The 20178-nt window shown below is 39.3% G+C and overlaps 1 long non-coding RNA gene across 2 annotated transcripts in view; it reads right to left on the reverse strand.

Annotated features, from left to right (window-relative positions):
- The window catches only part of LOC140694792 (uncharacterized), a 50635-nt gene that overhangs the window by 21780 nt on the left and 8677 nt on the right, over window positions 1–20178 (reverse strand). The window lies entirely within an intron of this gene.

A 20178-nucleotide genomic window follows, 5' to 3' on the forward strand; every position in this document is an offset into this window, starting at 1 on the left:
GGAGCTTTAAAAACTTCCCTATGCCAGAATGCGCCCCCAGGCCACTAAGTACAATCAGAGTTTGCAGTGATGGAACCCAGGCACCAACATTTTTTAAGGTCCCCTGGTGATTCCTACACGCAGCCAAGGTTGACAAGTCCAGAAGTAAACAGAATAAAGTGCATCTAAACAGCGCCCGCTTTTCCTGGGTAATCTCATCTATCTCCACGTGGGGACACCTCGCCTCCTATTCTGGCCAGACTTGTTCTTCCTGCTCAACTGTCTCCCATTTGTACTCAAGTTCTGCCTGGCACCGCTTCCAGAACTCCAAAAGTAAGGTGACTAACAGAGAGACAGAACAGCAGAATGTGGATCTTCAGTGATGCCTGATGCTTCAGAAATCTGTACTTAATATTTATTACACTTAACACTTTGGTAAATGGTTAGTAAAATCACATTTTATTTATAGGCGATACTAAAGAAAAAAATGAGTTAATACCTTTTGTTTAAGAAAAAAGAAAATGTAGATAATTTATTGAACGTTTGGAAACAGACTAGCTCTCTAGCTCAAGGGAAAGTTATTAACGTGATGGTCAGAGGCAGGTGACTGTGTCTGATGCTAAAGTACCTGCTACCAGCACATTATGCCCACTAAAAACACAAATATCGGGGGGAAGGGTGGGTATAGCTCAGTGATAGAGCACGTGCTAAGCATGTACAAGGTCCTGGGTTCAAGCCCCATTACCTCCATTAAAAAAAAAGTAAAAAAAAAGCACAAGTAACTGTCACAATTTAAAAGTACTGCACGGTTCACCATCCAAGCCTTCTCCTCACATCCCTCTGTCTCTTCTGTCCAAAGGACCTGAGGGTGGGGAAGGGGATGAGAATGCTTTAGTAGCCCCTGCATTTCTATTTTCCACCACCCCAGTCACACAAACTTAAAATAATATTCTTAAATATGGAAAACTGCCATTTTTCTCAATCATCGGTAATGTAATTTTTAGAAATCGTCATTGTGTTTTAAGACTCGTAACTTTAAATAGTAGACAAAAACAACATGAAATGTTAATTGAAAATGTGGCTTCAGGGTGAATCCCCTAAGCCCTTCTTCCCACCAGACTGTTACCCCTAGGCCCCAACTCTAGAGAAATTGCAGAATAACCACTGTGTCCTCCACCATTGTACCTGAGTCTCTACAATGCTCTGAGAATAAAGAGGAAAAAGACACAGTCCCTGCTTCCGGGAGCTCCTAGGTGCAGAGGACTCATTGTGAAATGATGGCTGAGGAGGCGTGTTAAGAGGGCTTGGATAACAGTCAGCAGAGGGTGCTCAGGGCAGGGAGCCGGAACTGTAGCCAAGGCTCTCCCAGAGGAGAGAACCACTGTGGTGAGCTCTGAGATGCCCTAGAATTGATCAGGTGAACTTATAATGTTAAGGCCATTTCTCCCTGGGGAGCTGCACATGCAAAGGAGGGAGGCCAAAGAGAGCCAGGTCCCTTCCAGGAACTGCAAATAGTCTAGAAGCGAGCACAGGGTGTGGGAGGCAGGTGAGGCAACCAGGTGGAGAGATCACAGGGGCACATCACAAAGGACTCTGTGTGCCTCCAAGGTAGAGGAGACATGCAAAGTGATCTAGAAAGAGACAAGATAGAGGCAGGGAGGACTATTGGCAGGTTCATGTGAAGGCCTGCTGAGGCCCTGCCAGGAGGAGAGAGAAGAAAACATTTCAGCAGGTGGACGGATTGGCCACAGGTGTGATGGAAGGGCAGGAAGAGGTCAAAGATGCCGGCCAGCTTTCTGGCTTTGGCAGTGTCTAAATTATAGTGCCATTCCCTGAAATAAGAAGGGCAAGAACCTCCTAGAGGAAAACATAGGCAAAACATTATCTGACATACATTTCAAAAATTTTCTCCTAGAAGAAATAAAAGCAAGAATAAACAAATGGGACCTAATGAAACTTACAAGCTTCTTCAGAGCAAAGGAAACCAGAAATAAAACAAGAAGAAAACCTACGGAATGGGAGAAAATTTTTGCAAGTGAAACCGACAAAGGCTTGATCTCCAAAATATATAAGCAGCTCATACAACTCAATAAGAGAAAAATAAACAACCCAATCCAAAAATGGGCAGAAGACCTAAACAAGCAATTCTCCAAGGAAGACATTCAAATGATCAAAAAGCACATGAAAAAATGCTCAATATCACTAATCATCAGAGAAATGCAAATCAAAACTACAATGAGGTATCACCTCACACCAGTCAGAATGGCCGTCATTCAAAAATCCACAAATGACAAATGCTGGAGAGGCTGTGGAGAAAGGGGGACCCTCCTACACTGCTGGTGGGAATGCAGTTTGGTGCAGCCACTGTGGAAAACAGTGTGGAGATTCCTCAAAAGACTAGGAATAGACTTACCATATGACCCAGGAATTCCGCTCCTGGGCTTGAATCCAGAAGGAAATCTACTTCAGGATGACACCTGCACTCCAATGTTCATAGCAGCACTATTTACAATAGCCAAAACATGGAAACAGCCTAAATGTCCATCAACAGGTGACTGGATAAAGAAGATGTGGTATATTTATACAATGGAATACTACTCAGCCATAAAAACCGACAACATAATGTCATTTGCAGCAACATGGATGCTCCTGGAGAATGTCATTCTAAGTGAAGTAAGCCAGAAAGAGAAAGAAAAATACCATATGAGATCGCTATTATGTGGAATCTAAAAAACAAAAACAAACAAACAAACAAAAACAAAGCATAAATACAGGACAGAAATAGACTCATGGACAGAGAATACAGACTTGTGTTTACCAGGGGGTTAGACGGTGGAAAGGGATAGACTGGGATTTCAAAATTGTAGACTAGATAAATGACATTACACTGTATAGCACAGGGAAATATACACAAAATGTTATGATAAATCACAGAGAAAAATTGTGCCAATGAGTGTGTATATGTCCATGAATGACTGAAAAATTGTGCTGAACACTGGAATTTGACACAACATTGTAAAATGATTATAAATGAATAAAAAATGTTAAAAAAAAAAAAGAAGGGCAGGAAGAGGGGCAAGTCATGAGAGGAGACAACTGATTCAGTTCTGGCTGAGTTCCTGTGGGCTCCAGGAGAGATGTGCAGTAGGAAAATAAAACTCTAGAAATCGGGAGAAAGTTCTAGGCTGAGCCAAGTAGTTTTACTGTTTCAAGAGGCTAATGGGTGTGAGTGGACAAGCTCACAAGAAGTGTATAGGGATAGCTCTCACCCTCCTGCATATGGGATGCATTTGGGAGCCTTTAAAAAATAGTGCACCACAGCCTGGAGTGGGGCCTTTGTACTGTTTATTATTTTTTAAATACTTCTTTTCTTTTTGTGGGGAGTATTGAGCATTATTTATTTTAATGGAGGTACTGGGAATTGAACCCAGGACCTCTTGCATGCTAAGCACGTGCTCTACCACTGAGCCGTACCCTCCCCACATTTTTTTGTTTTTAGACACTAGCTCTACCGAGCAGTCAGGGTTGAGAATCAACCTGCAGAGAGCAGAGAGCCTTGGGGTTAGAGAACAAGGAGAAGCTGCCCAGAGCCCTGTAGACCCCACCAGGGGCAGCCGGAGACGCAGGGAGCCTCAGAAGTGCTGTGAGGAATGTGAACTCAACACTCCCCAATGGCAAAGATGACAAACATGTTTCAAGCACCCACTTCCCAGCAGTGTTTGTTCTGACTTTACTAGTTTTCCAGTAATACTGAGTGAGAATAGAAATTATCTGGACACAGGGATCAAATTCAAATGCTGATTATGACCATTATTAGCTGCGTGATTACTGATTAAAAGTTACTCGTCTGCCACGTGTAAAACGGGGGACCAAGCACCGTGCTTGTGGGCTGATGTGAGCGTAATGAAATGACATCTATAAAGGCGCTCCTGACTCTCAGAAGTAATTGCTACTATTGTCCCCAACTGGGACACCAAGAAACAGAGGCACAGAAAGCTTCAAACATTTGCCCAAGATGAGGGTTGAGGTCAGGAATCAAGCCAATGACTTCTTGGATCCAGAGCCCAGGATCTTCTTACGAACAACATGGCACTGCCCAGGCTCCCTGCTCCAAAACCAGCCTCCCTTTGGCTCAGTTCCATGGCATCTGCGCTGCACAGATGTCCTCACTGCCTGCCTGCCCTCCCGGTGTCTGACCCCGGCACTCCTCCCTCTGCCCCACATAGCGCTTCCTTGGGCACACCATCGCTCACGAGGCCATTGTTGTGGCTACTCGGATGTTTACACGGAAACGCAGGTGGCAGCCCAGCTTTTTGCTATACATGCTGCTGTCAGTGGAGGCAAAGAGCTCACAGTTGGTGGGGGAGGCCACTTGTGGTCTCCTCCTTGGCTGGAGAGCTGGATGAAATCCAGTTTCCCTTTGCAACTTAGGCATCCAGCATGAGAGATATGTAAGGCCATCTGGCCTCTCAACATAGAAATGATGCCCCTGCAGTCGTTCTTAACATTGTAATCTCCTGGCTCCACCAGGGAGCAGAGGCCATGGCCTGTTGTCCACCAAGTTTTGTTTCCTTGCACGACAGCTACAATGGGGTGAGTTAACACCGGACCAGAAATTCTACAAAGCCCTCGTGTACTATTTCCTGACACTTGCAGGTCACCAAAATACCCCAGATCCTCCAAGTAAACCACTAGTAAGAGGAACTGAGCTGGCTCGTCTCTCAGACCCCTGAGGGCAGGACTGATTTGGCCTCTCCTGCTCTCGGGATGATCCGTTCTCCTTCTGTGTGCCCTTCCCCGAGTGAAAGGGACTGTTCCTTGTTTATGGGCTAGGGAGTATTTGTGGCTGTCTGATCAGAATCTTCAAAAGTAGAGCTCTTGGTGAGAGTGGAAGCATGGCACCCACGTCTCATGAGCTCAGCTACTCAACAGCCTCATCTAGCTAAGACTGTAGCCAAAACCAGGGGTCCATGCTGTTGAGTGTTGGGTCTGGAGAGCAATGCCTTCGCCACTGAGAAGCTGCCCCACCACTTTTGACCTTGTCCCCATTGAGAGGGAGGTGACACATCCATGGGATGAAAGCCACGAGGGCACTAGGTGACTGTGGACCAAGCTGTGACTGGCCGGTCCTGCCCCCCCATGTGACCCATGTTAGCCTCAAGTGCAGAAAATCCCCAAAAAGACCCCTGCTTGAGTGAATGGGTCACATATAAGCCAACTGTTCTCGAGCCGCCTAAGAAGCAACACAGTATATACAGTGAGCCACCCACTCACTGAAGTCCCCAAGGCTCACAGCTCCCTAATGTGACACCAGGTAATCCCAGCAAACAGAAGACCCTTACTTTATAATTGACTTGAGAATTCTACTACCAACACTGCCTTCCACCTTCCACTTATAAAGTTCTTTCCACTCTGTCCCCTGCTCTGCAATTGTGCAATCAGTCCAGAGCTCCTTCATGAGACAGGAGGGAAGGGGGCAGGGCACAGCCATTAAAAGAATGGCACAGCCATTAGCACCGAGACGGTGGAAAAGTCAACTCCCAGTAGAACTTGAGCTTCAATACACACTCACTGAAATACAGCAGGATGCTAAATGGCACTCCTACAGGTGCCAGGACAGGTTCAAGGCTGACCATGAAAGGTCAAAGGGTGAATGGTGGCCCAATTTCTGGTAATCGCAACACCTTCCCCAAAGCGGTTGGAATATTCCTCCCACTTATTAGCATATGAAGATACTGAGTGCATAAAAACTAACAACCACACCTCGTGGCTGCTCTCTCTGCTGAGGGAGACAGCCCACACTATGTCTGTGGAGTGTGTATCTACTTTTCTTTAAACTGGAGCACCCAACCCTCACGCCTCATGGCCTTTCTGTTGCCTTCTGAAACAGCCCACTCTGTCTGTGGAGTATATATCTCTCTGAATAAATCTACATTTACTGAATTGTGGCTCTCTCTTAGATTCGTTCCTGTGCAAACCAAGGACCCACACATCACGAGGTGCATCTCAGGGACCCAAATAAGACCTGGGATACGGCCATCCTCTCCCCCACATTTTCCTGTATCATACATTCCTTCCCAAAGGATCTCACCTTGTGCACTCCAAAGTAGACAGCACTCATGTGTCCTGACCTGGATCTGCTTCTGCGTTTATCATTTCTTATGTCCACTAGAACGTCATCTTCATGAGGACAGGGATTTGGTTCTGTTCACAATGAAGCACCAGCACATGACAGGTGCTGGAGAAGTATTAGCTGAATGAATGAGCTGTGGGAAGTCCTGGGAATTCAACCTGGAACTCCTAGCCACTTGGGCCCCAGCTGACTCCAGTTGCTTCCTGCTACTCATGGCTGACCTCTTGCCACCACTCTCTGCTCTGCCATCACCTGAGCCTGGATGAGCTGAGATGAGTACACACCACGGAGAGCATGGTGAATGGTTCACGTTGTTGCAAAACACTCGCCCTCTGACTGCCAGGGGTTACTTAGGATGGACAAACTGAAGGGAGCACCACGTGCACCGCCCTACCCTACAACTCACTTGAAGCACCAGAACTGCAAACATGGGAAGCGCTGGCCCTTTCCAACCTAAGGAGAGGGACTATGGATGAGAAGAGGGTCTCTGTCAACTAACAGTCTCTTTAAAAGCCCAGTCTTAGAAAAGCTCTTTAAAGACACTTTTGGTATCTTCCTTGTGTTTCGGTAATCCCTCTAGATTTTGTCATTTTAATCTATGCATCAGAAATACAGATGCTCTTGAAATCTCTATTGATTTTCAATGAAGAAAATCCTCAATTTCCTTCTCTGCTAGGAAAATTACTGCACTTTATATAAAAAAAAGCAGCTTCCCTTTTCAAACACTTAATTTCACAAGAATCAGTGAAGCAGGACATGAAAATCTCGCTGTGCTTTATCACCTACTGGTGGGCAGGAATGAAATGAGTGAGTACTGATCTCATGAGACGGCAAGGCTGGGGCTGTCTTATTCCTGCTACAGATGGAAGGGTCCATATCTGTGAAGGGGAGGAAGGACCAAGGATGAGAAACCAACATTTACTAACCCGTTTCTCTTTTTCAGAGTCTCAGACAAAACACTGTGATTTTATAAACAAAACAAGAACATCTGCACCCTTTTGAAAGCACGTTACAACTTTACTACTACACACGGCACTCTGTCATTGACCTAAAGGCGAATGACAGACAAGAAATTTGCAGGGATCTTATTCTGTGCTCATCCCTTTTGGTCTTTGGAAACTCAGGAAGTTTGCCTCCTCTCCCTGAGTGTTGTTTTTCTCATCTTTCAAATGGGAGTGTAACAGTCATTCATTTGCTCAGTGTCCATTCGACAACAGGAGACGGCTTATGAAAACAATAATAAAAAAAAGCAAAACAGCAATTCTGATCTATGCTTCTTCCTCCTCCTCCCTGAACATGAACTTACAGGCTAAAATGGCATCTTTCACTAAATCCCGAACGTAAGGAGCAGTTCTGATAAGGAAGTCACAGGATTGCAGGTGTAACCGAGAAATGACCCAGTGAAAAAGAATGAGTTGCCAGCAAATCCTCAAAACCCGTAAGGGTGCAAACCCTGGGAGTTACAGCCATGGGTGGGAGTTCCTTAGTTCCCCATTTCACAAAGCCGAGAACTTTGCAGGGCCCATGAAAGACACAGATAGCCCAGTAAAACCACACCATGTTTTGGAGTACACCGGGGCCACATCGCTGCTGACCTGCACTGCTGTGTGTCCCAGAGCAAGAGCCCTGGACGGGGGTGACTGTGTTTGAGGCTGGACAAGAACTTCCTGTTCTGTCTCTTTTACTCTCTCTCTTCCTGCAATAAAACAACTGGTAGGACTCTGGTGGGGAGCACTGCACCCACATTCTCTGGGAAAGCACACACCAGACAGCTCTAGCTGATCTGAGAGAGGACTATATATACTCCAAAGTCAGGCAGAAGGCTGCCTGTGGCCTTGGGAATCCAAACTAGCTTGTCCTGTTAATCAGGATATTACACATCTAAAGAAAGTGTGCACCAGATGAAGACGATGCCTTAGACAACATCGGTGGTTATGTCCAGCAGTGTCTAAGGACAAGTCATGCTCTGGTAGACGGGAGCATTTTGGTTGCTTTAAGAGTTTGCTACTGAAGGGCCAGGACATTTCATTGGGACTTGAAACTCCAGACCTCTTTACTCACAAAGGCAGACAAGTTAGGTGAGCCAGGTCAGCCTTTATTCCAACTTCCTAACCAAAAGTCTATGAGGTCGAAAATATATTTCTCAGACACTTCTGCAACAAGGGTTCCAGATGTGGCTTTAAAAATGCCCATCAGAGACTGAGATTTGCAAATATTAACTACTATATATAAAAATAGCTAAAAAACTAAATTTCTTCTGTATAGCACAGGGAACAATATTTAATATCTTGTAATAAACTTTAGTAAAAAAATATGAAAAGGAATTCATACATATATATGTGAATATGAAGGACTGGAACATTGCGCTGTACATCAGAAATTGACACATTGTAACTGACTATACTTCAATTAAAAAATATATATATATATTGCCCATCAGCAGCATCTGAGTGTCACTGAAAGCAGAAACCCAGATGAATGGAGGCAGAGGTGGTTGGAGGAGCTACGTTATTTTGCTGGGGTGGATGCAGCCGGCATGGCAGAGATCTAGAAGGAATGCGCACAACAGCCACTCACTATCTGAAAGTGAGTTAGTTTAACAGCTTTCTGAAATCCTCACCGCCCCTCCTGATGAGCCAAGTGTCTGGCGTTTCTCTGGAAATCACTAGGCGCAGCCTGGAACTCAAAGGTAAAAATTAAAAAGTGCAGTCAAGTAGCAAAGAGACTGGCAGGACACGTTGGACAAAAGTAGGTCAGAGTCAACAAGGAATGGGGAGGGGATAGAACGTGTGTTGAGGACCCTGAATTCAGGGGTGGATTGTCTATGTTGAGTATTCTGAGTCAGTATGATTAGATGGATTGGTGTGGACTATGGACTAAAATGGTGGCCATCGTTCAGATAAGTGTGTGATTTGGAGTATATTTATTTGAGGAGGGGTTTTTTTTCCCCTTCAACATTGATCATTTCTAGGGAGCAGAAAAATATTCTGCCACACAACATATAAGTGGAAAAGAGATGCTATGGGATGATGGTGGTATGAAAAATTTCAGTACTGCAGTTTCAAGCTTTCCTTAATGAGATGCACAGCAGTAGGTACTTAAAATAAAATAAGGTACTTATAATAAAGACATCATCATATGTACATATCATTTAAGATACACATATGGTACTATAAGTGGGCCTGAAATGTGTTCTGCATTCTAAAATCCGATGAAATAAAATCAGTAGTTCAATATGCCTGTCGGCTCTAAAAACATGATGTAGCTCATGATCACAGAAAGCAAGATCAGCTAGGAAATTTGAGATTTGTCGTTTCCAGTGTCAAAGTTAATATTTTTTGCTTTACTTAAAAAGCATTTTTTTAATTAGGTCTGTCAGCATCCATTGGTATATGGGGTTCAGTAGATGTGTTCAGATGTTCCAGACAGTGAATCAGAGCAAAGACTGAGGTTTAGACAGTAGTTAAATGCCTCACCCGTGTGATCAGCATCCACAAACTGCTTTACTGAAAATCCTTAAAAGTGAGAACTTCATTAAAGCAACGATAAGTGAGGGGAAAAAATAGCTACAGACTAGTGGAAGTTTTGTAACGTGTAACAATGACAAAAGGCTATTCATGAGCATATTTTTAAAAACCCCTACACTTTAATAAGAAAAACAACAATCTGACAACAGGTTGTACACTGCTGTAGGAGAATCCATGCAGGTGGACTCTTATGTGAATGGGGCTGGAGCTGTAGAATTAGTTAGTCTTGCAAGTAACTCAGTTAAACACAAATGCAAATGGGATACACTTCTAGACTATCTGAGTAAACATCTTGGAAAACTTACTCCTCTATGAAGCAATGACAATGGCTTTGTAAAATTTGTCAAAATTAACCTCTGTAGAACTCTGGAAATTAAACCAACACTTCCAGCAATTCGGGGAGTCTTTATTTGAGAAAAAAAACCCAGCTAAATCTCCATAAAGATAGTGAGTTTTGAGGCATTGTAACTTGATCTACCCCATCCCTGTATCCTCACCTAAATGGTGGCCTTTATAAGCAATAGTCTCACAATCAAGGTAGGGGCAGATGTGATTTAAAGTTACCCAAAAAATCCGCCCCCAGAGAGCTGTCACTATGTGACCTGTCACAAACTCATGCTGTGCAAACAGCCTGTCCCCAGAGTGTGTGTGGGAAACAATCAGCAGTGAGTATCTAACATTACAACTGCCTGAGGCAGTGGGACCAGTAGAGGCTAACTACGTGCTGACTAGGAAACTTAGAAGGCAAAATTGATTAATGAGACGTTCTGGGGGTGAAGGTAGGGTTAAAAAGCTCCAAAAAATTCTGAGAATTGTAGAAGGCAATATACATGTGTGGCACATGGCAAGGAAAGATCTGAGAAAATCCTAAGCCTTCAACTCTGGCTGAACTTGAGGTTCTGCATAAGCAAGAACTAAAGGATACGGAAGAGCTGCTGACTGCATGCCGGTGCTGAGGGCATCCCTCAGCACGTGGACACACAGCCACCTGGCAACAGCTCAAACGATTGTCTCCAGGCATTGAAAGAAATCACTGTCCAATCATTACTACAGTGATGACAACTAGGCTTTCTTCACACACACTGATCTCATGGTCATGCATGATAAAGAAAACAGACTTTACAGAATTTGTTCAGGAAAGTAACTAAATAAATAGCAGCAGCAGCAATGACAATGAAAGCAACGATAAACCCTGGAGATGAGGAAAATCAGGCTTTCAGATCTGCCACATTGTAATATTTTAAATGTCCAGCTTTCAACAGAAAATTACAAGATGTACAAAGAAACAGAAAAGTTTGGTCATAACAGATGGGGAAAAAGTAGTCAACAGAAACTCCCTGAGGTAGCCCAGACACTGGACTTACTAGACAAAGACATAAATAAGCAATTACACATATGTTCAAAAAACTAACAGAAACCATGCCTAAAGGATTAAATTATGTGCTCATCTCATTGTACAGAGAATAACAATAAATAAAATTTATAATAAAAACCAACTAGAAATTCTAGAGATACAAATATAATGACTAAAATAAAAACTTCAATAAGTGGTTTCTCTGTAGATATGAACTTGTTGAAGAAAAAGTCAGTTAAATTAAAACTACTGAGATTTCCCTGTCTGTGGAACAGAAAGAAAAATGAATGAAAAAAAAATGAACACTGTGTCAGAGATAGGTGGGACACCATCAACAATACCAATACACACATAATGGGAGCGCCAGAAGGAGGGAGAGAAAAAAAGGGGCAGAAAGAATATATAAAGAAATAATGGCTGAAAACTTCCCAAATTTGATGAAAATATTAATTTGTACATCCCAGCAGCTCAACAAACTCCATGTGGTATAAACTTAGAGACATCTAAAATAGGCACATCAGATTCAGTGTGTCAAAAGACAAGAATAAAGTATCTTGACAGCCGAAAGAGAAAAGTGGCTCAACATATAGAAAGGCTCCTCAGTAAGACAGTTGATTTCTCATCAAAAACCATGGAGACCAGAAGGCAGTGGATGGTATCATCAAAGAGATAAAAGGAAAAGACTGTCACCAAGTATTTTATAGCCAGCAAAATGATTCTTTAAAAAAATTAAAGGAGAAATTAAGACACTCCTACAAAAACAAAATCTGAAAGAATCCATTGCTAGCAGGCCTGCCCTACAAGAAATACTAAGGATAGTCCAGCAGGTGTAAATGAAAGGACACTCGCCTGAAAAATAAAGAGCACTACTACATGAGTAAAAAAATAAAACAGTATAAATCGGGCATTACATGTAAATGTTTTGTTCTATTTGATGTAAAGGACAACTGCATAAAACAATACTTATGAAACTGTGTAGATGAGCTTATAAATGTATAAAGGTGCAATTTGTATGAAAATGACAGCATGAGGAGGGGGAGGGAAAAGACTGATACCAAAGCAAAGTTTTTGTGTACTGTTGAAATTAAGTTGGTATTCATGTGAACTAGATTGCTTTAAAACAAGATGTTAATTTTACTCTCCAGGGCAATGGAAGAGAAGGAGGAGGAGGAAGAGTAGGAGGAGGAGAAGAAAAAGATAAAATAAACAAATTAAAATGGCACACTTGAAAATGCTTACTATGTACAAAAATGTGTAGTAATAGAGGAATGGGAAAAAAAGACGTATAGAAAGTAGACAGCAGTTGTAACTTCAATCTGATAAGAAATTACATTAATATAAATGAATTAAACATTCTAATCAAAATACTAAAGGCAGAAATAAATGGAATAGACAATAGATGAACAACAGAGAATAATCAACAAAAGGAATAGTTGGTTCTTTGAAAAGATCAATAAAATTGACAAATTTTATCTAATACTGAAAAAAAAAAGAGAGAAGATTCAAATTACTAAAATGAGAAATGAAAGGAAGGATGTCACTACTGCCCTTACAAAAATAACAAGGAATATAAGGGAATACCATGGATAATTATATAGCCAATAAATGAGATAATCTAGATGAAATGGATAAATTCCTAGAAGGACATAAATGACTGAAGCTAATTCAAGGAGAAATAGAAAACTCAAATAATCCTACAGTAAGTAGTGACTGAAATAGCAATCCAAAACATTCACACAAAGAAATGCTAGGCCCGTATGGCTTTACTGGTGAATTCCATCAAGTACTTAAAGAAAAAACTAAAACAAAAACAAACAAAAAATGCTTCACAAATTCGTCTGAAAATAAAGAGGTGGGCACACTTCCCAATTCATTCAATGAGACTAGTATCACACTGATACGAAAACCAGACAAAGGCATCACAAGAAAACTAAAGACTATCTCTTATGAATATAAATGCAAAAATCCTCAACAGAATACAAGCAAATCCAAAACAGTAACATATAAAATAGACCACTATTAAGTGGGATGTATCCAGGTATGCAAAGGCAGTACAACATACAAAAGTCAATTCATGTAATACACCATATTAATAGAATAATGGATAAAAACTAGGAATAGAAGAGAACTTCCTCAACTTGACAGAGAACATCTATGAAAAACCTGAAGCAAAGATCATACATAATGCAGAAGCACTGAATTATTCCCTCCCAAAATCAACATTGTACTAGAAGTTCTAGTCAAATGAATCAGACAAAGAAAATAAAGCCTCTAGATTAGAAAGAAAGAAATAAAACTGTTTTGATTCCAGATGGCATGATATTATATATTGAAATCACAAGGAATCCACAAAGTAAAAATAGAGAGAAAAGAAAAAAAAATCCTCTTAGAATTAATAACCCAGTCTGACCAAAATTGTAAGACACAAATGAATATATAAAAATTAATTACATTTCTATTCAACAGCAGTGAATAATCTAAAAATAAAATGAAGGAAACCTTTTCATTTACAATAGCATCAAAAAGAATAAAATAATTAGTAATATTAAGAAAAATATGTGGAATACTGAGAAAAATATCTGAAACATGTATATTGAAAACTAAAATACTAGTGATAGAATTTAAAAATGACCTAAAATAAATGGAAAGCTCTTCTGTGTTCATGGATCAGAAGCCTTATTATTGTTAGGATGGCCATTGTCCTCAAAATGACCTATACATTCAATGCAGCTCTGGCTTTTTGGCAGAAATGAACAAGCTGATCCTAAAACTAATATGGAAATGCAAGATACCCAAAATAGTCAAAACAATCTTGAAAAAGAACAAAGTTTTGAAGTTTCCAAATTCAAAACTCACTAACAAAACTGTGATCCATACAGTGTGATACTTGCAGAAAGGACAGAAAAATAGATTGAGAGAAAAGAACTAAGAGACCATAAACAAAGTCTTACACACAGCCATATAATTTTTGACAAAGGTGCCATGACAATCCAATGGGGAAAAATAATCTTTACAAAAATGATGCTGGGACACCTGTACATACACCTGAAAAGAAAGAAAACTGAACTTTTATCTTAACACCATTTATGGAAATTAACTCAAAATAAATCACAGACCTGAAACTATAAAACATTTAGAAAATGAACAATGAGAAAATCTTCAGGACTTTGGATTACAAATACTTGTAATATATGACACCAAAAGCACAAACAACAAAAGGAAAAAATCAAGTAAACTGGACTTCAGTAAAATTAAAAACTTCTGTGCTTCAAAGGACTTCATGAAGAAAGTAAGAAGACAATACACAGGATGGATGAAAATATTTCCAAAATTTTCCCTGATAAGGGACTTTTATCCAGAATAGACAAAGAAGACTTAAAACATGACAATACAAAGACAAATATAATTAAAATGGGCAAAGAATTTGAATAGGTGTTTCTCCAAAGAAGACATACGAATGGGAACTAAGCACATAAAAAGATGTTCAACATCAGTAGGCATTAGGGAAACAGAAATCAAAATCACAATGACATACCACTTCATACCAACTAGGATGACAAATATATATGATATATGATATATAAATATGAATCTATAAACCCAGTTATAAAAAGTGTAGTTGAGGATGTGGAGAAACTGGACTCCTCATACATTATTTCTGGAAATATACAATGCTTCAGTCACTTTAAAACTATATTAGCAATTCCTCAAAAATTTAAAAGTAGAATACATCCCAGCAATTCCATTTTTTGATATATCCTGAAGAGAAGTGAAAATGTGTTCACACAAAAACTTGTCCATGAGCATTTACAGCAGAATTATTCATCATCAACTGATGGATGGATAAGCAATGTGGTGTATTTATAACTATGGCATATTATATGAATACAAAAAGGAATTTGGGTATTGATATATGCTACACGATGGATGAGCCTTGACAACGTCACACTAAATGAAAGACGATAATCAAAAAAGGCAGCATACTGTATGGTTCTACTTATATGAAATGCCTACAACTGGCAAACCCATAGAGGCAGAAAGTAGAGTGGTGGCTGTTGAGGGCTAAGGGAAAGGAAGGTTAGGGACTGACTTACTAAAGGGTACTGGTTCCTTTTGGGGGTGATGGCTACACAACCCTGAAATGTACATAAAACCCTAATGCACACTTTCAAAGGCTGCATTTTATGGTATGTGAATTATATCTCCATAAACCTGTTATTCTTGAAGCTGAGCCCACCTATGGAGCAACTGACACAGCACTGACTGTGGCATCCGGACGGGGAGTGACCCACCCGCCCACCGCGAAGGAGAGAAGCACCTGACCCAGTGTTGGAGGGGTGCAATCTTCTTGCCAATGGACACTGTGAGCAGCACAGACGAGGGGGCCAACAGAGCAAGCTGAGTTCATGAAACAGGGCGAAGACACAAAGACCTCTCAATAAAACCATTAAGAGCGTTCAGTCTCTAGGAGAACACATCTTTGTTTTTAAAATCTTTTTATACCTGTTTTATTTTCTATTAGCTTTTTAATCTTTACTTTTTAAACAGTTCTATATGTTTACAATTTTCATTTCATTTTTAATTCTCTTGGATTTGATCTGTTATTGATTATTCACAGGTTTTAAATATTGTGTTTTGATTTTTTTCTTCTTTTTATTAAGGTTTTAAAAAGACATCTCAACTCGATTCCTATTCTTCTTCAACTTGCTCTTCTATTATTGATTATGCACTGTTTTCAAACCTTCTTTTCCTCCATTCTTTTAAAATTCTATTTCTCTCTCTTGTTTTTAAGTTTTATTCCAGCATAGGCCTTAGATAGATAAAGAAATAAACCCCTTTAAGGGCCACAATAGATAACTGATACTCCTTAAGCCACAGTGCCAGAGAGATATGAGCAGTTGAAGAAGCAGAGGAAGTATTCCCAATTAAAAGAGAAAGAGAAATCCCCTGAAAGAACGATCAATGAAATAGATATTAATGGCCTATTAGATCAAGATTTCTAAAAAGAAGTGATCGAATTACTGAAGGAATTAAAAGAGATAGTGTTTAGAGACATAAAATATGTCAAAAACAAAATAGTAGCTATAAAGAAGAGCCAAGTAGAATTGGTAAATTCATTGGCTGAAATGAGATCTGACCTAAAGGCAGTACAACGCAGGCTAGATAATGCAGAGGAACGAATAAGTGACCTAGAAGACAGGACAACAGAAAGCACACAATCAGAACAGTTGAGAGAAAAAAATAAAACACAATGAAAACAATATAAGGAACCTATGGGATAATATAAAGCATGCCAATCTATGCATCATAAGAGTTCCAGAAGGGGAAGAAAGAACAAAGGGGATGGAGAAGGTATTTAAAGAAATCATAACTGAAAAATTCCCAAACATAAAGAAAGAATCAGACACCCAAGTACAGGAGGCTCAGAGGTTCCCAAACAGGAAGAGCCTAAAGAGACTCACACCAAGACAACAAAATCAAGATGGCCAGACTGAAGGATAAAGAAATGATCCTAAAGGCAGCAAGAGAAAAACAAAGAGTGAGTTACAAGAGATGGCTCTCAGCTGATTTCTCTACAGAAACACTACAGGCCAGAAGGGAGTGGAAATATGTATTCAAAGTCCTGAATGAAAAAACAGATGCAGCCTAGGATACTTTCTGCAGCAAGGCTATCCTTTAGAACAGAGGGAGAGGTAATGAATTTCACAGAGAAGAAAAACTAAAAGACTTTAGCAACACTAAACCCATGCTAAAAGAAATATTGTAAGGTACACTCTAAATAAAAAAGAAGCAGGATGATACAGAAATGAGAGCTTATAACTGGAAAGATGATACTACCATGAATTACAAATAGAATAAACATGAAATTGTAAAAGAAGACATCTAAATCATTGAGTGGGAGAGGGAAGCAAGAAAATATAGAGTATCTTTTTTTTCTTCTTTTTTCTTAAATTTTTTGTTCTCGGTAGGATGGGTTTGAGATTACATTACTATCTGTTTAGTACACACAGTCACAGTAATTGGTTAACAGACTTACAAAAAAGTGTAACCACAAGCCAAAAACTTACAAGTGAGTAACAAAAACTAAATACAATCCAAGATAACACAAAGGAAAATTACCATACCACAAAAGGAAGAAGAAAGGAACAAAGAAGAAATATGAAATCAACTGCAAATATAAGTTCAAATAGCAATAAACACTCATTTATCATTAATTACTCTAAATGATAATGGACTAAATGCTCCAGTCAAAAGACAGAGTGGCAGACTGGATAATAAAGCAAGAAACTTCAATAAACTGCATACAAGAGACACACTTTAGGGAGAAGGACACATATAGATTGAGAGTGAATGGACGGAAAAGGATATTCCATGCAAATGGAAACTCCAAAAAAGCAGGTGTAGCAGTTCTGATTTCAGACAAAATAGACTTTAAAACAAGGGCCATAAAGAAAGATAAATAAAGGCATTTTATAATGATTAAAGGAGCAAAACAAGATGAGGATATTATAATCATTAATATATATGCATCCAACATGAGCACCTAAGTACATAAAACAACTACTAACAGAGATAAATGGGGAAATTGATGGGAATACAATCATTGTCAGAAGTTTTAACACCACTTTAACATCACTAGACAGATCTTCCACACAAAAAATAAATAAGGCAACAGAGAAATGAAATGATACATTAGAAAAATTAGATTTAGTGGATATTTTCAGAGCATTACAACCCCCCAAATTAGGATATACATTCTTTTCAAGTGTGCGTGGAACATTTTCTAGGATTCATCATGTACTTGGTCACAAAAGAAGCCTCAAAAATTTTAAGAAGATAGAAATTATCTCAAGCATCTTTACTGACCGCAATGCCATTGAAACTAGAAAACAACTTCAGAGAAACAAAGCATAAAAAAAAGGAAAGCATAGAGATTAAACAACATGGTATTAAAAAAAATGGGTCAATGATGAAATCAAAGTTGAAATTAAGGAATACCTTGAGACAAATGAAAATGAAAACAACCACAAAAAACTTATGGGACAAAGCAAAAGCAGTGCTAAGAGGAAAGTTTAGAGTGATACAGGCCTTCCTCAAAAAAGAAGAACAATATCATAAAAAAAATCTAACCCACCAGTTAAAAGAACTAGAAACTGAAGAGTAAAAACACCCAAAAGTCAGCAGAAGGAAGGAAATAATTAAGATCTGGGAGGAAATAAATAAAATAGAGATTAAAAGTAATAGAGAAAATAATCAATCAAACCAAAAGCAATTTTTTGAAAGAGTAAATAAAATCGAGAACCTCTGGCCAAACTCACAAAGAAGAAAAAAGAGAGAGCACAAATTTGCAAAATAAGAAAGGAAAATGGAGAAATTACAACAAATAACATAGAAATATAGAATATCATATGAGAATATCATGAAAAACTACATAAAAAAGGGATAACCTAGAGGAGATGGACAAGTTTCTGGAAACATACAGTCCACTAAAACTGAATCAAGAAGAAACTGACCACTTGAACAAACCGATCACTAGGAATGAAATCGAATTAACAATAAAAAAAGAATCCCTACAAATAAAATCCAGAACTGGACAGCTTCACCAGGGAATTCTGCCACACATACAAAGAAGTACTCCTACCAGTCCTTCTCAAACTCTTCCAGAAGACTGAAAAGAAGGAATATTCCCAAACTCATTCTATGAAGCCACAATCACCCTGATACCAAAACCAGGCAAAGACACCACCAATAAAGGGAATTACAGACCAATATCACTGATGAACACAGATGCAAAAAAGTCCTTACCAAAATACTAGCAAATAGAATTCCACAGCACATAAAAAAGATTATACAACATGCTCAAATGGGGTTCATCTCAGGGACACAAAGGTGGTTTAACATATACAAATCAATCAATGTAATACTTCACATCAACAAGAGAAAGGACTAAAACCACATGATCATCTCAATAGATGCATAAAAGCTTTTGATAAAATTCAACACCCATTTATGATAAAAATTCTCACCAAAGTGGGTATTGAGGGAACATAACTCAACATCATGAAAGCTATATATGACAAACCTACAGCCAGCATAGCACTAAATGGTGAAAACCTCAAAAGCTTCTCACTAAATTCTGGGACAAGACAAGGATGCCACTATCACCACTCCTATTCAACATAGGCTTGGAAGTCCTGACCATAGCAATCAGGCAAGTAAGAGAAGTAAAAGGGGTCTAAATTGGAAAAGAAGAGGTAAAAGTGTCACTACATGCAGATGACACGACACTATATATAGAAAACCCTAAAAGGTCCACACCAAAACTACTAGAGCTGATCGAAGAATTTAGCAAGGTAGCAGGTTACAAGATTAATGTTCAAAAATCAGTTGCATTTCTTTACACTAATGATGAATCAACAGAAAAAGGAAGTAAAGAAATAAAACACTTTAAAATAGCACCCAAAGTAATAAAATTTCTAGGAATAAATCTAACCACAGAGGTGAGAGAATTATACACAGAAAACTATAAACCATTGGTGAAGGTAATTGAAGAAGACTTTAAAAAATGGAAAGGTATCCCATGCTCTTGGATTGCAAGAATCAATATTGTTAAAATGGTCACACTGCCCAGGGCAATATACAGATTTAATGCAATCCCTGTAAAATTACTCAAGACATATTTCATAGAACTAGAACAAATCACAATAAAATTTATATGGAACCATCAAAGACATAGAAATTCCAGGGTATTACTGAAGAAAAAAAAGAAAGAGCCTGGAGGAATAACTCTCCCAGACTTCAGACAATACTATAGAGTTACAGTCATCAAGACAGCATGGTATTGGTACAAAAACATACATATAGACCAATGGAACAGAATAGAGAGCCCAGAAATGAACCCACAAACTTTTGGTCAACTAATCTTCGACAAAGGAGGGAAGAATATACAATGGAATAAAGACAGTCTCTTCAGCAAGATAAACATAAGACAAGATACAATAAACCTCCTAGAAGAAAATACAGGCAAAATATCTGACATACATCTCAGAAATGTTCCCTTAGGGCAGTCTACCCAAGCAATAGAAATAAAAGCAAGAATAAACAAATGGGACCTAAAGAAACTTACAAGCTTCTGCACAGCAAAGGACACCATATGTAAAAAAAAGACAACCTACAGAATGGGA

The sequence above is a fragment of the Vicugna pacos genome, unplaced genomic scaffold, assembly GCF_048564905.1.
Source record: "Vicugna pacos unplaced genomic scaffold, VicPac4 scaffold_104, whole genome shotgun sequence".
NCBI classification, from domain to species: domain Eukaryota; kingdom Metazoa; phylum Chordata; class Mammalia; order Artiodactyla; family Camelidae; genus Vicugna; species Vicugna pacos.